The sequence below is a fragment of the Talpa europaea genome, assembly GCF_964194135.1.
Source record: "Talpa europaea genome assembly, chromosome: X".
Lineage (NCBI taxonomy): Eukaryota > Metazoa > Chordata > Mammalia > Eulipotyphla > Talpidae > Talpa > Talpa europaea.
In genome coordinates this window covers 32,611,273-32,628,230 of record NC_140081.1, presented here as the reverse complement: position 1 = coordinate 32,628,230, position 16,958 = coordinate 32,611,273, and positions in this window count along the sequence as shown.

Sequence of the window (16,958 nt, the reverse complement as noted above, 5' to 3'; positions counted from 1 at the left end):
TATGGTCTGTTAAGTGTGAGGTTTGTGAAATATTTCATTGTATGTGTTCCAAAGCTGAAGCTGAAGAATTTGTGGTTCAGAATGGAGGCTATGATGTCTGTGATATAACTGAGGGTTTGTCTTCTATCGTTTGAGTATAAAGAATTTTGGACTGAATGTTCAACATACGAAGTCTCTGAACTCACTCATTAAAGGTCTATTTTTGTTTTCAAAAATTTTATAGATTTAATTTCAAGAAAATAGAAAATTCTACTATTAAAGACTAAGAAAAATATAAGCAACCTGAAAAACAATTTTTGGTGAATATATATTAACTTGTTAACATGGTTGACAAAAATTTCTACAAATCCAAAATCAGCAGTTGTGGCCCAAAGCTTGGGCATCACGAGAGATGTTCTTTCATCTCAGAACAATCATGGCAGTTCTACGTGCATAACTGCACCTGTTGGCAAGAAAGACAGGGGTCCAGTCTTCCAAACAGCAATTTCTTTCCTTATATAATTGACCCCCAAAATGTTCATAATCGTAGAAACTTGACATTGTCTGTTTAAGCTCATTGACACATTTATGCCTATCATCACATATACCACACCACATTGACAACCTCATAATAGGCTAATTATCGAAATGGACCAAGAACAGTACCCATTAGAAGAAACATGAATCTGAATAACATAATTATGAAACTATATTACAAATTCATTGTCTGTTAAGAAACCCTAAGCAGCTGTGTTTGGGAGAAAATAAAAATGAGAAACTTAATTATTTACCAGTACCTTTGTCTCTCTTGCTGAAATTTCTTATCAAAACATCTCATACTGGCTATTACACTCTTTTTGTTTTCTCTCAGACAACTATCATTATCAGGAATTATACTATAGACAAGGCATAAAATAATGAAAAAGGCATTATTTCTATCCACAAAATCTAATCTATTTAATTTGCAATCTAAAATTACCCATTTGTAATTACTACAAAATAAAATCACAGTATTGTCTCTGATCATCACAGCTATTTGACTGATATAATTATCTCCACTTAAAGACTAGGAGCTGAGGCTTAGAATGTTTAATTGCACCTCTTTTTTTTTTAAATTTAATGATATTTTATTAAACCCAGTATATCTAAACTATTATCATTTCAACATTAATCAACATAAACAATGACTAATGAAATATTTTATATTCTTTTCTTATACTATCTTCAAAATCAGCATTTTAGCAAGACTTCCAAGTAATTGCACCTCTTAAAACCCCATATTTATTTAGCTACAAAGTCTACAAAATATACCAAAAATCAATGAAAATTGCTTAGCTACAAAGTCTATGAAATCTATTTAAAAAGGCATCAAGTCTTCCTAATGTAGCACATTGTGTCTTCCTCTATCATTCTGACTTTCCTCAGGTCAAAAGTTTCATTCACCTCTCAGAAAGCTTCAAGAAAGGACAGATGATCAGGATACACTGCTGTTAACCTTCTGCAGAGAACTCAGGACAGAAGAATGGCTGCAAAGGCTCTAAACTAAAGAGATGACTGGGTATAGATGAAGGTATCATTTCTAACATCAAAAAATTTAATGTTTCCCATCTCAACAGCTAGAAAAATCCTTACATGGCTAAGGCCAGGCTTTGCAGGAATTCTGGTTTCTGGGATGGAGTGGGAATAAATGAAATATAAATCAGAAAGACTGTACAAAAGTTCAGTGATACTAAGAGTTGGTTCTTCAAGAAGATAAACAACATCAGTAAACTTCAAATTAAGCTAATAATGAAAAAAGAAAACAATAATAAACAGAATTAGATATAAAAGGGGAAATTACTACAGACAGCATAGAAATATAGACGTTCTTTAAGAGATTACTATGAACAGCTATATGCCAACAACTTCAACCATCTTGAAGAAATGGATACATTTTTAGAACAAAACTGTTTACCAAGATTGAACCAGGAAGAAACAGAACATGAATGGATTGGTCATAGGCATGGAAATTGAAGGAATAATTTAAAATCTCCCCCAAAAGAAAACCCCAAGTGAATTTTAAAACTTTGTGTTTTTTGTGTGACATCTTAATGAGGGTGCCGTGGTAGCTGCTGCTCTCTGAGCTTTGCAGTGCCACCCAAGGATGATAAGAAGAAAGACGCCAGAAAGTCAGCCAAGAAAGACAAAGACCCAGTGAATAAATCTGGGGGCACATCCAAAAAGAAGTGGTCCAAAGGCAAGTTCAAGACAAACTCAATAACCTACTCTTGTTTGACATCAAAGCCACACATGACAAACCCAGTAAGGAAGTTCCCACCTATAAGTTTATAACCCCAACTGTTGTGTCTAAGAGGCTGAAGTTTCATAGTTTCTTGGCCAGAGTGGTCCTTCAGGACCTCTTTAGTAAAGGATTTATCAAACTGTCTTCAAAACAGAGAGATAAAGTAATTTACACCAGAAACACCAAAGATAGAGCTACCCCACCTGCTGGTGAGCATGCATGAATGGTAAACTTGATTAAATTCACAAAAAGAATTTATAACATCAAACCCTCAAATCTTTTTAAAAATAACTTATGCCCATTTGACTCAATATATTGCAAAAGAAAAAATCCAAGAAGAGGGAATACTTCTTAAAACACTATGTGATGCCAACATTACCTAGACACCAAAACCAGAGTAGGAATGAGAGAGAGGGAGAGAGAGGGAGAGAGGGAGAGAGAGAACACTATGCAACAAGATCTCTGATGAATATAGAAGCAAAAATTTTCAAGAAAATGCTAGCAAATCAAATTCAACAATACAATAATCATACACCATGGCCAAGTGGGATTTATTCTAAGGAGGCAAGAATAGCTTAACATATGCAAATCAGTATATGCAATACATTCCAGCAACAAAAGAAGGGTAAAAATCATATGATAGTATCAATAGATGCAGAGAAAGCATTTGACAAGATAAAACACATATTTATGACTAAAAATTCTTAACCAGGTGGGAATAGAGGGAACCTACCTCAACATAATAATGACCATGTATCACAGACCTACAGCCAATATTTTATTTAATGCTGAAATACTGAGAAAGTGTTTCCCTTAAGACCAAGAACAGGCAAGGATATCCTCTATCACCACTTGTTTAATTTATTATTAGAAGTTTTAGCTAAAGCACTCAGAAAGAAAAAAAAAATAAAAGGAATCTAGATTGCAATAAAACCCAAGGATTCCACAAAAAAACTACTAGAAACAATAAGTGAATACAATAAAGTGACTGTTACAAAATTAAAACACAAAAATCTACTGCATTTTTACATATAAATAATGAGTATGGAGACAAAAAAAACCTAAGAAAAAATCCATTTATTACCACATCAAAAAGAATTAAATACCTAGGAATTAATTTGACCAGGGAGGTGGAAGGATTTATACAATAAAAATTATAAGGCTCTATTAAAATATATAGAACAAGACAAAAAGAGATGGAAAGATATTCCATGTTCACAGATGGGAAGAATTAATATAATCAATATGACTATATTATGAAAAGCAATATATCAATTTAATGCAATCTCCATTAAAATTCCATTGATATTCTTCAAGGAAATAGAACAAAAAGTACTAAAATTTACGTGGAACCATAGAAGACCTCAAATAGCTAAAGCAATTCTGAGAAAAAGAGAAAATGGAGGCAGCATGGTGCTTGATTTTAAACTATATTACTACAAAGCAACAGTAATTAAAACAATACAGTATTGTTAAAGTGACTGTCTTACCCAAAGGAATATACAGATTTAATGCTATCCTTACCAAGATTCCAATGGTATTCTTTAAAGAAATAAGAGAAAACATTACTTAAATTTATATGAAACCACAAAAGGCCCCCAAATACCCAAAGCAGTCCTGGCAGAATAAAGAAGAATGGAAGCATAATGCTCCCAGACTTCAAATTATACTACAAAACAATAGTAATTAAAATTGTATGGTATTGGAATAAAAATAAACACACAGATCAATAGAATGTAACTGAGAGCTCAAAAATAAACTTAGATGGAGAGTTAATTTATGACTTAGGATCCAAGAATATACAACAGAGAAAGGAAAGTTTATTCAATAAATGGTGTTGGGAAAATTGATCATCCACATGCAAATGAATAAAACTAGACCAGTACTTCATACCATACCCAAAAATAATTTAAAGTGGATCAAAGACTTGGATATAATACCTGAAGCCATAAAATACATAGAAAAAAGCACAGGCAAAATGCTTCTAGACATTGGCTTCAGTGATGTCTTTGGGACATCACTATAATAGGGAAACAAGGGAACAAAAACAAAAATAAACCAATGGGGCTATTAAAAGCTTCTGCACAGGAAAAAAAAAAAACTATCATTAAAACCAAAAGAAACTCTATGAAATGGGAGAAAATATCTGCCCATTATATATTCAACAAGGAGCTAAAAAATCAAAAATCTACAAAGAACTACAAAATATACAAAATCTACAAAGAACTCATACAACTCAACAACAACAAAAGCAGCCCATTTTTTAAAATGGGGACTATATTTGAACTTACAATTTTTCCAAAGAGAATATACAAAAGGCCTACAGATACATGAAAAAATGCTCATCATTACTTCTAATGAAATATCATCTCACACTTGTGAGAATGATATCAAAAAGACTTTCAACAAGTGTTGGAGAGGATGTGAATAAAGAAGAACCTTTGTACTTTGTTGGTGGAAATGTAAATTAGTGCAGTCATTTGGGAAAGTGACCTATCTTAAAACGCTAAAAAATGGAAATACCACATGATCCAGCAATCCCATTTTTGTGTATATATCTGAAGAATATGAAATCATCAACCCCTGGGGGCCTCCCTGGTGGCACAAGGGGTTAAGGGTCAGCACTAGGAAGCTATCTGCAGCATGAGTTCCATCCCTGGCCAGGGAGCTACCCACATGGCGCAGCAGACCTCTCCTGTCTCCCGCCTGCTCCCCTCAGCAGTGTATTTCAGTCAGTCTGCCTGTTACAATAGCTAGGATATGGAAGCAATCTAAGTGCCCACTGATGGTGATTGGATAAAGAATCGGTGGTGTATTCAAGCAGTGGGCTATTATTCACATATAAGCAAAGATGAAATGCTACCATCTGTAGCAAAATGGAAGGAACTCATGGGGATTATGTGAAGCAAAGTCAGTCCGAAAGATAAAGACAAATATTGGACAATTTCTCATGCATGAGTAATATAAGGAAACAAAGCAGAAAGTGATAAAGCAAAATAATTACAGACATTGCTAACTGAACTGAGGTTTCTGAGTTCAAGGGAGGAGAGAAAGGGTAAGGGAGTTTAGTGGGTAGTGGGAAAGAAAGAAAAGGGTGGGGGGGAGAGAGGCAGAGAGACAGAGAGAAGGTGCGAGGGAGGGAGGGAGGGAGAGAGGGAGGGAGGGAGGGAGGGAGGAGGGTGGGTGGGATGGAGGGAGGGAGGTCTCTAAACTCCTTGAGTCTGTTTTTCAGTTTTAGTTGGAGGTATTTGGAAGTATTCAAATTAAGAGGTCTCTGAACCCTTTGAGGGTTTATATCCTAAGTTTGCTTCCGTGTTACTTGGTGTGCTAGTTTGGGGATCTTTTTCGAGGTACTGAATCCTGAGATTTAAGTTGGAAGCGTTTGGAACTCTCTATAGAACATGATGTCTCCAAACGCACTAAGGGTCTGTGTCTTAAAATTTTAATCGATATATTTGGGGATCTGCATTTATCATGAGGGCTCTGAAACCACTGAAGATCTCTGGTACAGATTTTGAATCTGAGCTTCTGGGGTCTGTATTGAGGGCCTGAGGGTCCTGAACTCTTTGAGGATCTGTGTTGTCAGGTCTGAGTTTCAGGTGTTTGGTGGTGCGTGTTGAGAATATGAGGGACCTGACTCTTTTTCGTAGGACTGAGTCTGAAGTATTTATAAATCTTTATTCCGAATGTAAGATCTTTGACATCTATGAGAGTCTATGACTTATGATTATTTGTTGTAATTTCCTGTCTGTGTTTAGAGTTTTAGTTTGTTGAAATATTTAAGTGCCTGTGCTCTCTAAGATTTGAGGTGTTTTATGTCTGTGTTCTGGTGTAAGCACTCACAAAACTTTTAGTGTCTGTGTTTTAATGTTTATATAACAGACATTGGTTATTTTTGAAAGGATTAACTTCTGAACTTGATGAAGGTCTGTGGCCTTAGGTTGTAATGCCAGGTGTTTGCCAGGCCGTGTGCTGAGTATGAGGTCCACGGCTTCATTGAGGACATGAGGACTGAGTTCCAATCATTGACCTGCCAGTATTTGGAGGTGTGTATCCAGGTCGTCATGACTCAGCATTGTCTCCCAGGGTTGGAGTGTGAGGTATCTGGTGTCTCTTATCAGGGTTGGAGATGCCTGACTTCTTTGAGAATTTGTTTCCTGAGTTTGCTTTGAGAGTTTGTTTGTTGTTGTTTTGTTGTCTAAATTCAGAGTGTGGCATCTCTAAACTTTAGAGGGTCAGTGCACCAAAATTTGTGTATGTGGCATTTGGGTATTTATGTTCAGTGTCTGAACTCTTTGAGGGCTTGTGTTCTAACTTTTGAATCAGGTGTATTTGGGGATCCCTGAGCAGAATGAGAAGTCTCTGAACTAATTAGATGTGCTCCAAGGTTTGAATAGGAATTATGTAAGGGGGGAGGGGCGGGCTGTGCTCAGAGTATGAGATCGCTGACTTTTTGAACGCCTTTCTTCCTAGCGTTACATCTGAGATATTTGACGTTTTGCATTTAGAGTGTGAGGATTTTAACTCTTTGAGTGTTTGTGACATAAAAGTCTGAGTTTAATGTATTTGTGAGTCTTCGTTTAGGATTTTGATCTCTGAAATCATTGAGGATATGTGGTCCAAGATTTTTTAAGGTAACATTGATTTACAGCACTGTATATTATTTAGAGGTATAAGTTCATGCCTCTTCAGATGTAACCACACCCCACCACCATCAAAGCACCCATAGTCCTCCACCACAGTCTACTGGCCCCCTCCCCCTTGACTCCTTCCCCTCCCCCTTTATTAGTTTCAGTTCTGAGTCTGAGGTCTTCGAGGTCTGTGTTGATAGTAAACAGTCACAAGTATTTTAAGGTCGGTGCTTTAATGTTTGAATAGGAGCCATGTAGATTCTGTGTTGGGAGTGTGAGATATCTGACTTGTTTAAAGGTTTGTGTCACAAAGTTTGTCTGATGTGTTTGGAAATCTCTGTTCTGGTTGTGAGATCTACGAACTCAAGAAGGTCTATATTCCAAATGTACTGTGTCTGAGAAAAGTGGTGGTGTGCATTTAAGTTGCAAGGTGAAGTTTTCTTTAAGAGTGCATTCAAGCTTGGCATCTGAATTCTTTGGAAGTTTAAACTGTAAGGTCTCTGGACTCTTTTAGGGATTTTTATTCTCAGTTTGCTTTTGAGATTTAGTGTCTCATTCAGAGTATGAGGTCTCTGATTTCTTGGAGGATTTCTAATATTGGAGTATGTGGTTTTTGAGGATTTGGATTTAGATTTAGGATGTAAAGGTGACTTAGTCAAAGACCCATATTCCAAGGTTTGACTCTGATGTATTTTCGGGACCGTGTTCAGGGAATGTGAGGTGTGTGGACTTACTAAGTGCCCACTGTTTGAGTGTGGCGTATTTAGGGGTCTGTGTTCCAAATAGGAAGCCTCAATTATTTAAAGGGCTTTTTTAATAATATTGAGTCTGAGGTATTTGTGGTCTGTTTGGAGTATAAAGTCTTTGAGCTCTTGGAGAGTCCATGTTCCTGAGTTTGAGTTGAAGATATTTGGGTCTGTATTCCTAACTTTCAGGGTCTGTGTTTTAATATTTGAATCTGAGGTGTATGGGTTCTGTGAGCAGGGGTGAGGTCTCTCAACTTGTTGAGGGACTGAGTAAGAAATTTAAATCTGAGTTATTTGTGGTCTGTATTAACTTGAGAAGTTTTCTGAATTCTTTCAGCCTTTGTGTTACAACATTTGAGTCTGAGGTATTTGGAAGTTCATGTACTGGCTCTGAGGTCTATGAACACTTGGAGAACTGAGTTCCAAATATTGAGTATGAGGATGAGGTATTTAGAGGCTGAGTGATCACAGCACTCTTTCGGGGATCTGTGTTCAATGCAAGGAGTCTGAGGTGCTTGGGTTGGTGTTCAAGGTGAGAGGGCTTTGAAATGTTTGTGAGTTTGTTTTCTAAGTTTCCTTCTGAGGTTTTTGGTGTCTATGTACAAGGTGTGAGTTTTCTAAATTCTTGAAGTTTCTATGTGCCAGGATTTGAGTTGGTGGCATTTGGGAACTTGTGTGAGGGTGAGAAATTTCACAATTCTTTGAAAGCCTGCCTTCTAGTCTTTGACTCACATATATTTATAGGTCTGTTTTCAGGGAGTGAGAGGTGTGTGAACTCACTGTCTATGTTTCAAGGTCTGAAGTATTTTTGCGTCTGTGGTCAGAATGAGAGCTCTCTGGCCTCTGTGAGAATATTTATCCCAAAGTTTGGGTATTTGGGGGTTTGTGCTCAGGGTCTGAAGTCTCTGAAATCTTATAGAGCCCATGTTCCAAGATTTCAGTTGGAAGTATTGTCCTCATTGTTCAAGCTATGAGCTATGTGAAATTTTATACAGTCTATTTCCTGAGGGTTGATAACTGAGGTATTTCAGAATCTGGGTTCAGTATGTTGTCTCTGAAATTTTAGAAGATTGTGTCCCAAGCTTTTGGGTGTAAAGTGTTTAGGCATGTTTGCAGGTTGTGAGGTCACTGCAATCTTTGTGTGTCTGCGTCCCATGACTGAATTTTATGAGTTATGACTGAATTTTATGAGTTATGACTGAATTTTATGAGTGTCAATTCCCTTTTTCATTAAGAATCTGACTACCAACACATGAATCTGAAGTACCTGGAAGTCTGTGCTCAGAGCATGTGTTCCGTGAGTTCAGTGAGGGTCTGTCTTTTGAGGTTTTGTTCTGAGGTATTTGAGGTCAGAGATCTCTGAACTTTTTGAGAGTCTGTGTCCTAATTTGACTTACGAGTTATTTGACATCTCAGTTCAGGGTGTGAGACCCTTGACCTTTTTGAGGTTCTGTGTCCCAAGGTTTGAGTCTGAAGTTTGGGAGTCTGTGTTTAAATGGTGAGTTCTGAACTCTTTAAGGTCCTATGTACCGAAGTTTTAACTAATGTGTTTGGAGCTCTGGACATGAGATCTCTGAAATTACTGAGAGTCTAGCATACAAATTTGGAATGTAAGCTGTTTGCACATCTGTGTTTAAGATGTGAGAGCTCTGAACTCTAAGCATCTCTGTTATGAGATCTGAGTATTTGAAGGTGTGTGTTAGAGTGAGAGTCTCTGGCTCTTTTAGGTTGGTTTTTTTTTTTTTTTTTTTTTTTTTTTACACAACTGTTTCTGAAGTACATCGGGGGTGGGGGGTGTCTTTGTTTAGAATGTAGGGTCTTTGACCTCTTTGAGGATCTGTGTCCTAAGATTCTTAGCTGGATGTATTCCCAGATCTATGTTGGGGTGTGAGAGCTCATGTATTTTGTGGGTCTATGTCAAGATGTACAGTTTGGGAAGCTTTGGAATTCTTCAAAGATCAGTGCCTCAAGCTTAAGTATGAGGTATTTGAGAATTTGTATTTAGACTGCAATGTCTCTGAACCCTCTGGAGGTCTGTAATTTAACTGATAGATTTGAAGATCTGTGTTTGGAATGTGAGGCCTCTGAACTCAATGAGAGTTTATGTTGCAAGGTCATCCTGAGGTCTTGAAGTGTGTGTACATGGTGTGAGGTCTCTGATTTCTTGAAGATATTTTTCTTAGAATTGACATTGGGTATTTGGGGATCATCTTTCAAGTATAGTGTCTTTGAGGTCTTTCAACTTTCTGTATTTGCTCATCTGTGTTTAAGACGTCAGGTCTCTGAGCATCTGTGTTCTGTGTTTTGAATCTCTGGTGGCAGGATCTCTTGCTCATGTTATAAACACTCAAAAATCTCTTAGGATCTGTGACTTAAAGTTTGAATGTGAGCAATTTGGGTTTTGAGTTTGTATTCAGTCAGTGAGGTCTCTGAACTCATTGAGATTAGGTGACTCAAGTTTGAGCCTCAGATATTTGAGGGGCTCTATGTTCAGGTTTTCAGGTTTTAGATCTTTTTATGAGTTTTGTCACAAGGCTTGAGACTGAAGTATTTGGAAATGTATGTTCCGGGTGTGAGGTCTATGAACTCTTTGAGGGTCTATGTTCCAAATATTGTGGCTGAGGTATTTGGAAATGTTTCTTTAGACCGTGAGGCTGCAGAACACTGTGGAGTTTGTTTCCAGGTTGGAGTCTGAAGTGTATGGGAGGGTCTATGTTTGAGCGTGACATTTCTGAATGCTTTAAGGATCTCTGTTCCAAGATTTGAGTGGGTGGTATTTCAGGATTTGTGTGGAGGGTGTAAAGTCTCTAAAGTCTTCATAGACTTCAGAGGTGTTTAGGGTACTGTGTTCAGGGAATGGGAAATATTTAACTTTATATGTGCTCCAAAGATTGAATCTGAAGATGAGCAAACTCTGAACTCTTTCAGTTTGCTTTGCCCAAGATCTTATTCTGATGTATTGGTGTGTGATTTCAGGATTAGGAATTTCTAAACACTTTGGTGATGTTTGACCAAGGTTTGACTCTGAGGTAACAGAGCATCTATGTTCAATGCCTGTGGCCTTTGAACTCACTGATGATCTATTTTTCAAGGATTTGCTTCTAGATGTCTGAGGTTCAGTGGTCAATGTGTAAGATCTCTGAACTCTTTGATGGCCTGTGTTCCAAAGTTGGAGTCTGAGCTATGTATTGGTCTAGGCTAAGGATATAAGGTCTCTGGACACTGTGAAGGTCTGTGATTCTCAGATTTGAATATGTGGTACGTGGGAATTTGTATTCAGAGTATGAATTCTCCCAATTGTTCCAGAGTCCATGTCCCAAGGTTTGAGTTGAATGTGTTTGTTTCTGTGTTCGGTGTGTGAGATCTCTGAATGTGTTACAGTCAATGTCCCAAAGGATGAGCCTGGGATATTGGATATAATGGCTGGGCAGTGAGGCATTTGGAATTTGATGAGATTTGTTTCACAAGGTTAAAGTCTGAGATATTTGGGGATCTGTGTTCAATGTGGGAGGGCTCTGAAACTTTAGATGGTCTTTGTCCCAGCATTTGAGATGGGTATTTGGGGTCTATATTCAGTGTGTGGTGAATCTGAAATCTTTGACAAACTGTTCCATAATTTGAGATTGGTACTTGGGAGCCACAGGATCACAGTGTGAGATACTTGACCCTTTTGAGGGCTGCATTCCAAGTTTTGAGTTCCAAGTATTTGAACTGCTGTGTTCATGTTTTGAGGTCTGAAATCTTTGAGCATCTGTATTCTAACATTTAAATCTGTGGTGTTTGGGGGATTGGGGTTTAGGGTGTGAGTCTAGAATCTAAGGTCCTGTATTCCAACATTTGAGTCTAAAGTATTTCAAGTTCTGCATTCAGGGTTTGAAATCCCTGAACGTTGTGTGTGTGTGTGTGTGCACGCGTGCACACACTTACACACACCAAGGATTGAATCTGAGGTGTTTCAGGCCTGATTTCAGGGTTTAACTCTTTGATGGCCCATGTGCTAAGGTTTAAGTCACAGGTATTTGGTTATGTGTCATGAGTTTGTAAGGGATTTTAATTCTTTGAAGTTCAGTGTACTGAAGTTTGAGTCAGGGATAATTAAAGGCCTGTGCTCAGACTGCGAGGTCTCTGAATTCTGAGTGTCTGTCACAGGGTTTGACACTAAGAAACTCACTGAGGGTCTATGCTACAAGGATTTAGTCAGAGGTTAGAGGTATTTGGGAATCTGTGCTCATGTTGTGGGGTTTCTTAATTATGTGTGAGGTAGTGAACACATTGTGGTCTATGTCCCAAAGGTTTGAAAATGAGCAGCACGAATTTGATCCCCAATTGGCCAGGGAGCAGCCCACATGGCACAGCAGACCTCTCCTGACTCACCTGCCACTCCTCTCAGCAGTGTATTTCAGTCAATCCGCCTGTTCTGTTCCCCACTCTGTCTCTGGTGAATCTTCTCATCCCCGCCCCCCCACACACACACTTCTGGCCTGTACCCTAGCTCTTGTATGCATAAATAAATAAATCTTTTTTAAAAAATAAGAAAATGATCTGTTCTGGTATCAGCATCTTGGGTGTGATGTTGCTGAACTTTTAATTTTAATGGATCTGTTTCCTAAGGTGTTAATGTGAGGCATTTGGCATGTGTGTTCAGGATGGGCAGTCCCTGAACCTCACCAAGGTTTACATATGAGGTATTTGGGGTGTGAGTTCAGGTAGTAAGGTTTCTAATGTTTTGATCATCTGTGTTCCAAGATTTTAGTCTGATGTGTTTGGGTCCTAATTTAGTGTGGGTCACTAAATTAGATGATCTTCAATTCAGAGGTATGGAGTGTGAGTGTTTGTGTCACAGTTTTTGGGTCTGAAGTATTTGGATGGGCTGTCTTCAGGATTTGAGGTCTGTACTTTTTGAGGGTCTGTGTTCTAAGATTTGAGTCTGTGGTATTTGGGAGTTTGTGAAGCCTCTGAACTGCTGAGGGTTCTAGTTCCAGGGTTTAAATCTGAGAAGTTTAGGAGTCTGTGTTGATAATACGAGAGGTCTTTGAACTCCTGAAGGTTTTCTATTTCAAATACTGATGCTAAATTTGGAGAGATTGTTTTCAGAGTGTGATGTCTCTGTACTTTTAAAGGGTCTATGTCCAAAGATGAGTCTGTGTTCCAGATATTACATCTCTTAGCCCCTTAAGAGTGTGTATTTCAGCTTGTGAGTCTGAAGTATTTGGGGTCTTGTGCTAAGGGTATGAGATTATTAAACTTTTGGGGGATATGTGTCCCAAGTTTGGGTCTGAGATATTTGGATCTAAGTTCATAATGTGAGATCCTTGAACTCTTTAAGTGTCTATTCTCCAAGTTTTGAATCTGAGGTATTAGGATATCTGTATTCAGAATCTTAAATTTCCCAATTTAGGAGAATCTGTGCCCTAAGGCCTGACTCAGGTATTTGGAGTATTGTCCCTGGTATGGAATTTCTAAATGCTTTGATGGTTTGTGTGCAAATTTGGAGGCTAAGAAATTTAGGGTCTGACCTCAGGGCATATCACCAAAATCTATGAGGGTATGTTTTCCTTGGCTTGAATGTGATTTTTTGGGCTGTGTCTGTATGTAGGGTAGTCAGTCTCTGACTTCGGTTTCATCCGAAGTATTTGATGTCTGAGTTCAGAGTATGAGGTCCTTAAAATCTTTGAGTAACTGCTTCAAATTTTGTATCTGAGGCAATTGGAAACCATGTTAAGGGTGTTAGGTCTGAAGTCTTTAAGAATCTGTATTCTATGATTTGAGTCTCAGGTATTTGGAGTTTCTATTCAAGGTATGAGGTTTCTAAACTCTTTGATAGTGTGTCCCTTGTTTGATTCCAGGTATTTGAGCATTTGTGTACAAGGTATGAGATCGCTGAACACTTGGGGGTTTGTGTCACAAGGTTTGGATCTGAAATGTTTATAGGTATGTATTCAGAGTATGCATTCTCTGACTACTGTGTGGGCCTCTCTTCTAGGTTTGAAGTTTCTCAAATTTTAGATGATTTGTGTCTCAAGTATAAGTAGGGATTTTGGATCTTCTTTTAGGGAGAAAGGTTCCTGATATCTTTAAAGTTCTCTTTCAGTGTTTGAATCTTAGATATTTGGAGGGTTTATTCTAAGTGTGAAGTCCCAGAAACCCATGTCCCAAGGTTTGAGTCTGAGGTAACTGGAAATCTATATTCTGGGCATAACATCTTTGAGTTCTTTGAGGGTCTCTGTTCCAAGGGATGAGTGTGAAGTTATTGGGAACTTCGTGCAAGAAGTAAAGTTTCTGAGTTCTTTGAGGGTCTGTGTTCTAAAGTTTGAGTTTGTGGTACCTAGTGGTCTTTTACAGGGTATGACCCCTCAAGTCTCTGAGGTTCTCTCCCAGGAGTTGAGTCTAAGGTACTTAGTGATTTGTTCTCAGGGTGTAAAGTATTTGAATTCTTTCAGGTTTTTGCATTTCAATATTTAATTCTGAGATAATTGGAGAGTTCTCAGGGAATGAGGTTTCTAAATTCATTTAGGGCCTCTTCCAATGCCTATGATATTAGGGACTGAGTTTAAGGTGTAAAGTCTGTGAACTTCTAGATGTTCTATGCCCCCAAGTTTGAGTAGTAGGTATTTGTGGGTTGATATTCAAGATGAGAAGTCTCTAAAATCTTTGAGAGTCTATTTCTACATTTTAGTCTTTTTAAAAATATTTTATTTTATATAATTCTTACATCTTTTTTCATCTTTGCACAATGTATGCATTTTCATTTTGGTTATATTCCCCATACAATTGCACCTCCCCCCTTATTTTGACTCTAGTCCTTCCTTTCCCCACCGCTCCCTCCCTCTCCCCTCCTAGTATGTTTCTGGTTTCTAGTTGCTTGTTGATTTTGATTTTTATTTTGTATTGATTAGTCTTTTTCCTGGTCTCTTATTTAGGTTTTCTAAATTCCTGCTATGAGTGAGACCATCTGGTATTTTTCTTTTTCTTTCTGACTTATTTCACTGAGCATGATCCCTTCTAGCTCCATCCATGTTGCTGCAAACTGCATGTGTTTATCTTTTTTGATTGCTGAGTAATATTCCATTGTGTATATGTACCAAATGGCACATATTTAAAAAAAACTAGCAACAACAAATGTTGGCGAGGTTGTGGAGAAAAAGGAACTCTCCTGCACTGCTGGTGGGAGTGCAAACTTGTCCAACCACTATGGAGAGCTGTGTGGAGATTTCTTGACCTACTAAACATAGAGCTTCCATTTGATCCAGCAATTCCACTCCTAGGTATTTACCCAAATGACACAGAAACAGTAATTCCAAAGGGCACCTGCACCCCTATGTTTATAGCAGCACTATTTACAATAGCTAAGCTATGGAAACAACCCAAATGCCCAAAAATAGATGATTGGCTCAAGAAGATGTGGTACATTTTATTCTTAAGTATTTGTGGGTCTGTGTTCGGTATATAAGGCCTCTGGACTCTTTCAGAGTCTGTGTGTCAAGTTTTGAGATGTAAGCACTTGGCATATTCTGGCAGGATGTGAACTTTTTGAGGGTCTGTGTCTCAAATTTGAGCCTAAGATACTGGGCAGTCTGTGTTCAAGGTATGAGGTCCCTGGAAATATTTGAGGGTCTGTTTTTGAATCTCAGGTATTTTTGTCCATGTTCAGCTTGGGAGCCCTCTGAATTCCTCGAGGTTGTATGTCCCAAGTTGAAGCTGAGGTTTGAGGGGTCTGTATTCATGGTGTGAGGTCCCTGGACCCTCCGGGGTTGTGTTCTTAGCTTTGATTGTGAAGTAATTAATTCATGGTGTGTCTTCAGGGAGTGAGGCTTCTGAACTCATTTAGGGCCCTTTCCAAGATTCAAGTCTGAGATATTTAAGGACTGTGTTCAGGGTACTGGTCTCTGAACTTATAGAGGGTCTGTGTCCTGGGTCTCAGGTATTTGTTGAGTTCATCTTCAGAATATGAGGTCTCTGAAATGTTTGAGAATCTACATTCCAAAAGTCTTAGTTTGAGGAACTTGGGAGCCTGTGTTCAGGTTGGAAGGTCTCTAAAATCTGTGTGGGTCTATGCCTCAGGCTTTGATTCTGAGATATGTGTCTTTGTTCAGAGGATGAGCTCTGTGAATTTTTTGAACACCTTGGTCATGTCCCAAGATTTCAGTTCGGTGCAACTGAGTCTTTGAGGGTCTGTCCCAAGGTGTGAATCTGAGGCTTTGGTGGTCTGTTTTAGTGTGTAATACCAGTGAACTCTTTCAAGGTTTATATTCCAAGGATTGATTCTGAAGCTTTGGGAGTGTGATCTGAGCTTTTTAGGGTTCTGTCCTCCAAGATTTGATTCTAAGGTAACTGGGGGTCTGTTTTTAGGAAATGAGATTTTTGAACTCATTTATGGCTCCTTCCAAGATTTAAGTCTAAAGTATTTAAGGACTCTGTTCATAGTGAGCTCTCTGAACCTTTAGAGGGTATACGCCCCAAGATTTGAATATGTGGTGTTTTGGATTTGTATTCAGTATGTGTGGGCTCTGACATCTTTTGACATTCTTTATTCTAGGGTTTGGGTATGGGGTCATGGGGGGAAGGGGTGTGTTCAGTGTGGCAGAGGTGCCTGAACTCCTTCAGGGTGTTTGTCCTAAGTTTGGTTCTGGGTATTTGGAGTCTAATTTTAGTGTAGGAGGTGTCTTTGAATGTCTATGTTCCAAGTTTCAGAATTGAGGTACTTGGAGGGGTTCGTGTTAAGGTATGAGGTCTCTAAACTCAATGAGGATTTGTATTTAAGGGAGAGTCTATGGTACTTGCTGGTTTGTGTTTAGGCTGTGAAGTCTTCGAAATCTTTGAGGTCCCTTATTCCAAGGTTGAATGTGAGCTTGGGTGGGGTGGGGGGCAGGTGGCTTTCTGTGTTCAGGGCATCAGGTCTTTGAATTCCTTGGGATTCTGTTTTCCAAGATTTGAATTTGTGGTAACTGAATAAATGTCATTTCCTAGTGAGAGTGTCTCTATATCCATAGCCAGGGAGAGGAGAGAACTTCTTTTCTATTTTTACAGCTCAAGCATATTACCAAAATAGTGTCTATAAATTAAAATGTCCTAAATAAACCTTGTTTATTATAGTTCTCCATTGCCTTTTCCAAGAAAATTAATGTCTGTCCTAAAGATATTATAATCATTCTTTTAAAATGCAGCACATAATTGGCAGGAAAAGTATTTCTAGGAAAAACATATTGTTTACAGTAATATAGATATATCTTCCATTAACAGTTGTTTAGAAAGACTCTTGTGAACATCATATTTTCCTTTTTTTAAAAAAAAATTTATTTATTTATGCATACAGGAACTGGG